At 44.2% G+C, this 7,729-nt stretch overlaps 1 protein-coding gene and 1 long non-coding RNA gene across 3 annotated transcripts in view; one reads left to right on the top strand and one right to left on the bottom strand.

Moving 5' to 3' along the window:
- Positions 1 to 3,723, bottom strand: part of LOC137863493 (uncharacterized) — a 122,107-nt gene extending 118,384 nt beyond the window's left edge. Inside the window, exon 1 of the long non-coding RNA XR_011100922.1 lies at positions 3,324 to 3,723. This is a non-coding gene — a long non-coding RNA (uncharacterized lncRNA). The remainder of the gene's footprint in view (positions 1 to 3,323) is intronic.
- An 80-nt stretch (positions 3,724 to 3,803) lies between these two features.
- The window catches only part of LOC137863482 (uncharacterized), a 29,660-nt gene continuing 25,734 nt past the window's right edge, over positions 3,804 to 7,729 (top strand). For both annotated transcript variants that reach the window (XM_068696634.1, XM_068696633.1), the window contains exons 1-2: positions 3,804 to 4,068; positions 4,608 to 4,722. The gene's annotated coding sequence lies outside the window, so the exon portion shown is untranslated. The remainder of the gene's footprint in view (positions 4,069 to 4,607; positions 4,723 to 7,729) is intronic.

The raw sequence follows: 7,729 nt of genomic DNA, 5'->3' as shown, positions 1-7,729 counted from the left end.
TTCTGATGAGCCTCATTTTCCCTTTTGCGTTTTTCTAATCCTTCCCGCAATTTAGTCATTGTATCTCTTACCACCCCAGTATGATCTGCATATACACAACATTCTTCACGTAGGGCTGCACACGGTCCTCTTTGTTGTAAGAAAATCAAATCCAACCCTCTACGGTTTTGGAGTACCACTTCGGATAATGACCTAACCGATTTTTCCAGAGCTTTTATTGATTGCTCTATACGGGCCAGATCCTCATCTACGGCAATGCATAGAGAAGTAAATTCCTGGCTTTGTTTTATCAGGGAAGCAATACCAGTTCCTGCACCTGCAGCCCCGAGGGCCATTAAAGTGGCTAAGGTGAGGGCCGTAATAGGCTCCCTCTTTACCAGATGGTATTCAGCCACTGTGTGATGGGTATACATATACTCTTCAGTGTGGTATAGAATCCTTGGTATAATGACCACCTGTACAAAAAAAATCATAAGATGTGTTAAACAATTTTAAAGATAGGCAAGAAGTGACTCCCAACGATGAACATACCCACCTAGTGTTATTTGCAGGAATTAACCATTTATGTGTTTGGTCCATTTTTTTTTCAGTGGCATGGCACAGATCATTTTTATCTCTTGAAACTGTGCCGATACATCTACCTTTTCCCATAACTTGAGTCAAAGTTATCCCGATTTCCTGACCCCAACTGCACTTGGGAGGATTTGACTCATTTGAATATTCAGACCTCCCCATATCTCCTATAGCTTCATAATATGGGGGCTTAACACTTACACATAGCCAGCACCCTTCAGTTATCTCAGGATTAGTTTGATTTAGTACCTGGAAACTAGCATTTATTACTTTCCACATACTACTCTCGGGTAAAACCCCTTTCTTTTTCCACAATGTTTGGAAGCAGTGTGGGAAAGGATAACTGTCGACTTACTAGAAAACACTGTAGTAGGTTGGGCAGTTCCAGGTATCTTTACAGTCTGGACAACCAAATCATTCCCTAATAACTCTTTATTAGGCCCGACTACCTTGGAAGTATCGGGTTTTTCCTTCTTTATTAGCATGAGTCCTCCCCTATCTGTTCCGTGTTCATAAAATCTGACATTTTTCCTAGTACCCAGCTAGTATCGTCCGAGTTTGTCATATTTATATATAGAACCTTGCAAATTTCTTTATTTCCGTGGAAGGTTCCTGTATACCCCATACCATGCCCTCGCCACCTGTAACGGGGATCCAATTGTCAGTTACAACCTTACAGCCCATATCCCACTTGTAAGAATTTATCCCGACCAGCCCTGAGTGTCCAGTCTGTAGCAATGGTTTCACACCCCCGGTATGCACAATAATACATGTTCAGGCATTTACAGTACCCCCTTCCCAGGTTAGAACTTGGGCAGAAATAAAATCCTATATATATTCCCAGCATCGGGGCCTCGAGATCAGCTGACATAGTATAGAAGTAAAACTTGCCCCCCCCCCCCGATGTTATCTGGGTTGCAATAACCCGTTGATCTTCGAATCGACTTAAAGTCCGTTTAAAAGGTTGGTGGGGGTGGTGTTGAGTCGCTATGCAGGATGAAATCACTGCGAGAACCCCCAAATACCGATAGGAATGGCTGAGGCCCATTTCTTTCCCCACTTATTCACTCCTCTGCCTCACTCATCAGTTGGGTTGCAGCCAACTACGAGGTTTTAGTTCTTCTTGGCAGCAGTAGTGTTCTTCAGGGGAGAGCCTCTACCTTAACCCACGGTACCTATCAGGTTTGTCGCAAAGTAAGCTTCAGGTCTTTGTTTCCTGGAGCGATCTCCCACTTCTCGTCACAGATGGGTCCTTTAACACGGCTGGCATGTGTCCATCCTTTCTCCGCAGTCCAGACGACTGTTTCTGTAGTAAGCAAAACAACATAGGGGCCTTCCCCATCGTGGTGTTAAAACAAAAGTCTCTTTCCAAGTCTTAATTAGAATTGAGGGTGATCAAGTGGCAATTCCAAGTCATAGGGCATACCATATAGCACTTCAAAAGGAGAAATTCCTACATCAGTTCTGGGCTGCATCCATATGTTTAACAGTGCAAGGGGTAAGCATTTTACCCAAGAAGCCTTAGTTTCCAGCATAAGTTTTGTTAGTTGTTTCTTAATTTCACCATTCCTTCGCTCTACCTTTCCAGAAGAGGAGGGGTGCCAGGGGCTGTGAAAATCCCACTCAATCTCTAAGGCCTGCTTTGATCCTTGCAGTAAAGCTTTACACCCATTCAGTCACGTGGTCAATTAGGACAAACAAGTAACTCAGTAAAGTCTACCTGTATACTTTGGAAAGGTCAAAGCCCTGGCTCCCGTCCCCCTCTAAATAGGTTACAGAAGACCTTTTTATTTACCTTTTGACAGATAGTACATCCTCTGCATGTGTGCTTCCCTAAAGTATATATTCCTACACAGACATCACACATCTTAGCACAACATCACACATTGCTTGCACCTCCCAATGACTCTTCTGATGTAAAACAGTTAATATTTGCCTCATTGTCATTTTATTCAGCATTTCTCTCCCATCAGGGAGTATCGATTTTCCTTAAAATGATCCACATATTTGTAACATTAATACCTCCTTGGAAGGTTGTAATTGCTCCAAAATCTTTAGAATTTACCCAAATAGATAGGTGGCCCTGTAAACCCCTGAGGTAAAATTGTCCACCTATATTGTTGCTTCCGCCCCCATTTCAGGGTCTTTCCAGTCAGAGGTGAATATACATGTATGTTTGCTCTCAGGGCCAGAGAGCACTCCATTAATAACACTGTTATTCCAGTCTAACAATTTACTATTTGAATGCCCAATTTAATCATCAAATCCCTTCCAACAAGTTGGTCTCCGCCTTGGATACATACAATAATTGCCCAGTGATCATTTTATCCCCTGGTCTCAGCTTGGTATTCCCCAAAAGTGGCACTGTTATCCTAGCCCCTTCTACCCCCATCACATTTAGGGTTTCATTAGTTAATTTAATCCTTGATACTTTACAAGTCAGTAATGACTTAGCTGCCCCAGTGTATTGGGTTTGATGGCAAGGTTTGGGGGGTGTGAGTGGTGTGGGGGTGGGAAACTGCAGTGGCAGCCCCCGTGAGAAAAAAAACAAAAAAAAAAAAAACAAAACAGAAACCTCCCCGTGGTAGATAAGGGACAATTTCATCTGGCCCCAAAGGTGCCCACTGCTGCCCAGAGCCAAGTCATGAGCAATACAGTCCGTGCCTCTGTGAGAGCACATCCACGAAAACAAACAAACAATGAAACAAACAAAAACCTGCTGCTCAACAGCAGTTGGGAGAGCGAGAAACCCCCCCGCAGACACCAAAGTCAGTGCAGCAGGAGGGGGAGGAGGCGCTCCAGGCGCTGGAGCCGAAGCCCCCCTGCGGCCACTGGAGAGGCCCCTGGTGAAGCAGGCTGTTAACACTTCCTTTATCTTTCTCCAGCCCGTACTTTTCTAATACCAGCACCAAAGGCTCAGTCAGAGTCCAACTTAATTCCATACCTTTTTCCTCCAAGACACTGAAACAACATATCAGTCAATATACCATATTTCATCCCATTTTCCTTCTTTCCACAAAAACAACATTTACTGTAATATGGCGTTATAATTAATAGTTCCATTTAGGGGCCACTCCACTCCATCCTCTAGTTTATAAAGTGGCCACACTTTATAATGAACAAACCCTCACTAATTTATCACACTATGGACCCGTGTGTGGAGCAGCTCCTGGGGAGCTGCATCCTGTGCGAAGCACATCTGGGAACAGTTTGGGCGTTTTATGGGAGGAACTCCACGCTGGAGCAGGAGGAAGAAGTGGCTTCGTCCGCAGAGAAATCGTTTTTTCACTATATTTTCCCTCCCTGCACTTGTGAGGCGGGGGAGGAAGAGAGCAGTGTGCTGAATCCGAGCTGGTGCTAGGACAGCTGTGCTGGGGCTCTGCGGAATCACAAAGGGGGGGGTTAATTGGTTAATTGCTGGGAGGGTGAAGCAAGGCTGCAGGAAGGCACAGCCCTGCGCTGCTGCTGCTCCTTTGGGAGAACAACGGGACCGAGGTGAGTACAGGGTTAGGAATGCAAAAAGGTGTTGGGGACAGGGAGACGGGGACAGAGCGATGGGGACTGGGATAAAGCCAGGGGGACGGAGCCATGGGGACAGAGGGACCCCCCTGCTTTCCCCTAGGGCTGCAGCTGCTCTCCCCCACAGGGTACCGGGGTCTGCTCCCCCAGCTCAGCTTCCCCTCCTATCCAGCCCTTAAATACCAAATAAACACTTACTGCCTGTAAGCGCTCTGTGGAGTTCAGAGCTCATAAACATCCCGTCTGTCCCCACTCAGCCCATTCCTGTGTTTTTTCCATGGCTCCAGCATCTTGCAAGGCTTTACACTTAACTCAGAGGTTAACGTAAAAGCTAATTCTCCTGACAACCATTGCTGGGTTTTCCCTGCCTCCAGCACCATGGGTGGAACTGTGAGAAGCCTCCTCACCCCAGCTATGTTCATCACTGAGCTTAGGGGTGAAATTTTGCATTAAATGTTCCCGACACATTTTTCCTTTTTGCTCATTCCCGCTTTTGTTTTGGCCACAACCTGCAGGATGAAAAAGAATTTACGTGCTAGTTTGTGTTAGCTGCGAAGAGCCATGCTCCTCTACAGTTGTGCTGCTACTTTTAGAAGACAAAGCAAGATTTTTCCTTGTGTTTAATTACCGGTGAGTAGCATTTTTTCTGCTTTTCACCAGTTTTGGTAGTCCTTTTTGCTCTGTGAGACAGGGATAGCTGAGCTACACCTCTCTCACAACAGGGATTCGTATTTGCTAACTGGATATTTGACCTGAAGCTGTGGGATGATTTGCATCTTTTTTCATGTCAGGAGAGTCCAATAGATCATTCCAGATAATTCATCTTGCAGTGATGTTTTTATATTTGAGCTGTCAACAAGAAGAAATATTTACCTGTATATATCTGCCCCCTCCTGATAAGCACACCTGAAAGCACCAGCTTGTACCATGTGCTCTGGGAAAATAACTGTGGTCCTGAGTGTGAGAGCTGAATTTGCACACTCCTGCTATTTCTTTCCATTATGAGGCCTTTTTCTTTCCTATCTGAGCCCTTGGTGAGGGCTGATAACGACCGACCACGTCTGCTCCTCGCCCATCCTCTGTGCTTGCCCTGCACAGCTGCTGCAAAGCGATAACAGAAGGGCACACAGCAGTGAGGGGCCCATGAGCAATGCTGGGCAAAGCTGGCTGCAGACAATTGGGCTTCTGTCAGTCCCCACAAATTTTTTTTCATTGTTTTTGAAGCTGCGTGCAAGCTGCTGCAGCTGGGGGAAAGCAGTTCCTTTTTCTAAAGGCTGTGCTGGTTCTGATTCAAAGATCAAAGCCGAAATTCCTTTAAGTGGTATATTCTTTATTGCAGCGCTGGATGCACGGGGGATCTCTCCACCTATCGTGCATACCCAAAGCGGAAAGCAGTCTGGAATTTATACAATCAATCTATCAATATTCTACAAGCGCCTATACATATGCATTACCTATCCCGCCTTCCCTCGCTTCTCATGCTAATTAGCCTTTTGGCACCTTGCGCCTGCGCAGAGCCTCCCAAGAATTGTGGGCAGGGGTCTTTGGGACGTGGGCAGGGGTCTTCGGGAGGTCTTCCTCACAGTGTACTTTTCACCTTTGGTCAGGAATCTGCTGAATTGGCACGTTTCTTAATTGCGAGAGCTGGTTGTTGCCAATTCTTCCGTTTGTTGTATCTTTATAATGAATTCCAATGTCCAGTTTTGAGATTTATAGTCCTTACGTTTGTTTCCCTGTCCGTCTGCCGCTTCCTTATCATGAGTTCCAGTGTCTTGTTTCGAGATATACAGTCCATGTCTGGGGATTGTCCTTGCCTCCCCAATGCCTCCCCAATACCTCCTTAATCAATCCCCCCTTTTCTTTTCCCATGCAAATTCTTTTGCATCAGATACTTTCATTATTTACAGTAACAAAACAAAGCAGGCATCTAAACAACATGCACACAAATATTCCTAACACTACTAATGTTATAGAGCAATGAACACTTGTTTCAAACATTGGAAATTGGGCAACCAGGAGGTTAACTTATTCCATATTTCACTAAAACTCCATGAAAGATCATCTTTACTGATCTCATGTAGGACTCTTGTCTGCTTCCATATTTCTTCCAGGTCGGTAGAGATCCTTCCACTCTGATCTACATACATACAACAACTTGTATTTATTACCGTACAGACTCCCCCTTGAGCGGCCAGTAACAAGTCTAGGGCCATCCGATTTTGTAATACTACCTGTGATAAACTAGATATCTCTTCTTGTTGAGCCTTTATAGCATCCAGAGTTTTGTTTTCTAACTTCTCTATAATTGCAGAAATATTAACTATCGCCTTTTCCAATTCACTCACTCCTAACCATGGGATAAACCATCGAACAAAACTATGAAAAGCGGTGTGTCTCTCTATCAATGGATTGTTAATTTTTCGTCTAATTCTCTGGATATGATTTCTCAAATAACCTCGAGGCGCTACATCATGTATGGTCAAATTGGGGACTACTGCTCCAAGAGTGCAAGTTCCCTTCCAGTTCTCGGGCAAGACCTTACGGGTTGTATCATTGCATAGCCAATACCACCCTTTTCCTTCTGGAACCGGCCAGCTGGTTGAATTTGCCCAACTGCTAGTTGTACTAATATCAATTGTTCGATTACAAGATGTCTGATTTCCCACATAAGTAGTACCCGTATTTATACAATCCTGTTTTCCCATACCCCTAGGTGGGTTACACCTTTGTACACATACATAGTAAGATTCCAACGGCACAAAGCTACTCATTTCTAGTTCCAAAACTTCTTCATATTTTCGACCCCAAGATGTGTTTTCCCACAAATTAGTCCAAGGTAAGTTTGCAGGCAAGGGAATCCTGATTAACGATACACCCTTATTCCCATGCTGTGGCAGATGGGTGCATACCCAACAGTTTGTCTTATTAATTACTTGAGAAATTGTTTGTATCAGGGACAGGTGTAAGTTCTCATCCCAAACTGCCCACCCCGAATCTGAGAACCACACCCCTGCAATCATTAGGATCTGGAAAACCATAATTTTGTTGGTTCAATTGGAGTGGTGGTCCATATCCTCGCCAGGGCCTTCTTCACCCTTGAATCGTGGATCCAAGCTGCTTGCTCCTTAATCTTAATGGCGGTGTGTGTTGTCAGTAATACCTGGTATGGTCCCGTCCACTTTCCTTCCGTTTTTCCTCTAGGGGTTGTCCTGAAAAAGTCTTTATATATATATAATCCCTGAGCTTAAAAGGGTGGATTGGTTGATCCAACCGTCTAGCCCAGGTCCTGAGAACAGATTTATGTACTTTATTTAATTATTTCTGAAGTTCAGTTATATATGCATATAAATATTCTAATCCTAACTGCGTTCGATCCTCTCCACTAAATAGAAATGGATACGGCCTTCCATATAAGATTTCAAAGGGACTCAAATTCCCTTTTATTCTAGGTTTAACTCAAATTCTAAGTAATGAGAATATCTTTAGAATCTTACTTATCTGTTGTACCACTTGCACACAAAAATGTGAAACTCTATCAGAAGACATTGCTACTAGAATCCCAAAGCATGGTATTATTTCATTTAACAAGACTTTAACCACTTCTTCTTGCTTTGTTTGTTCGACAGGGAAAGGCTTC

Source organism: Anas acuta, chromosome 13, assembly GCF_963932015.1.
Source record: "Anas acuta chromosome 13, bAnaAcu1.1, whole genome shotgun sequence".
NCBI classification, from domain to species: Eukaryota; Metazoa; Chordata; class Aves; order Anseriformes; family Anatidae; genus Anas; species Anas acuta.
Note: the sequence above shows the minus strand (reverse complement) of the source record. Positions and strands in the feature narration are given on the sequence as shown.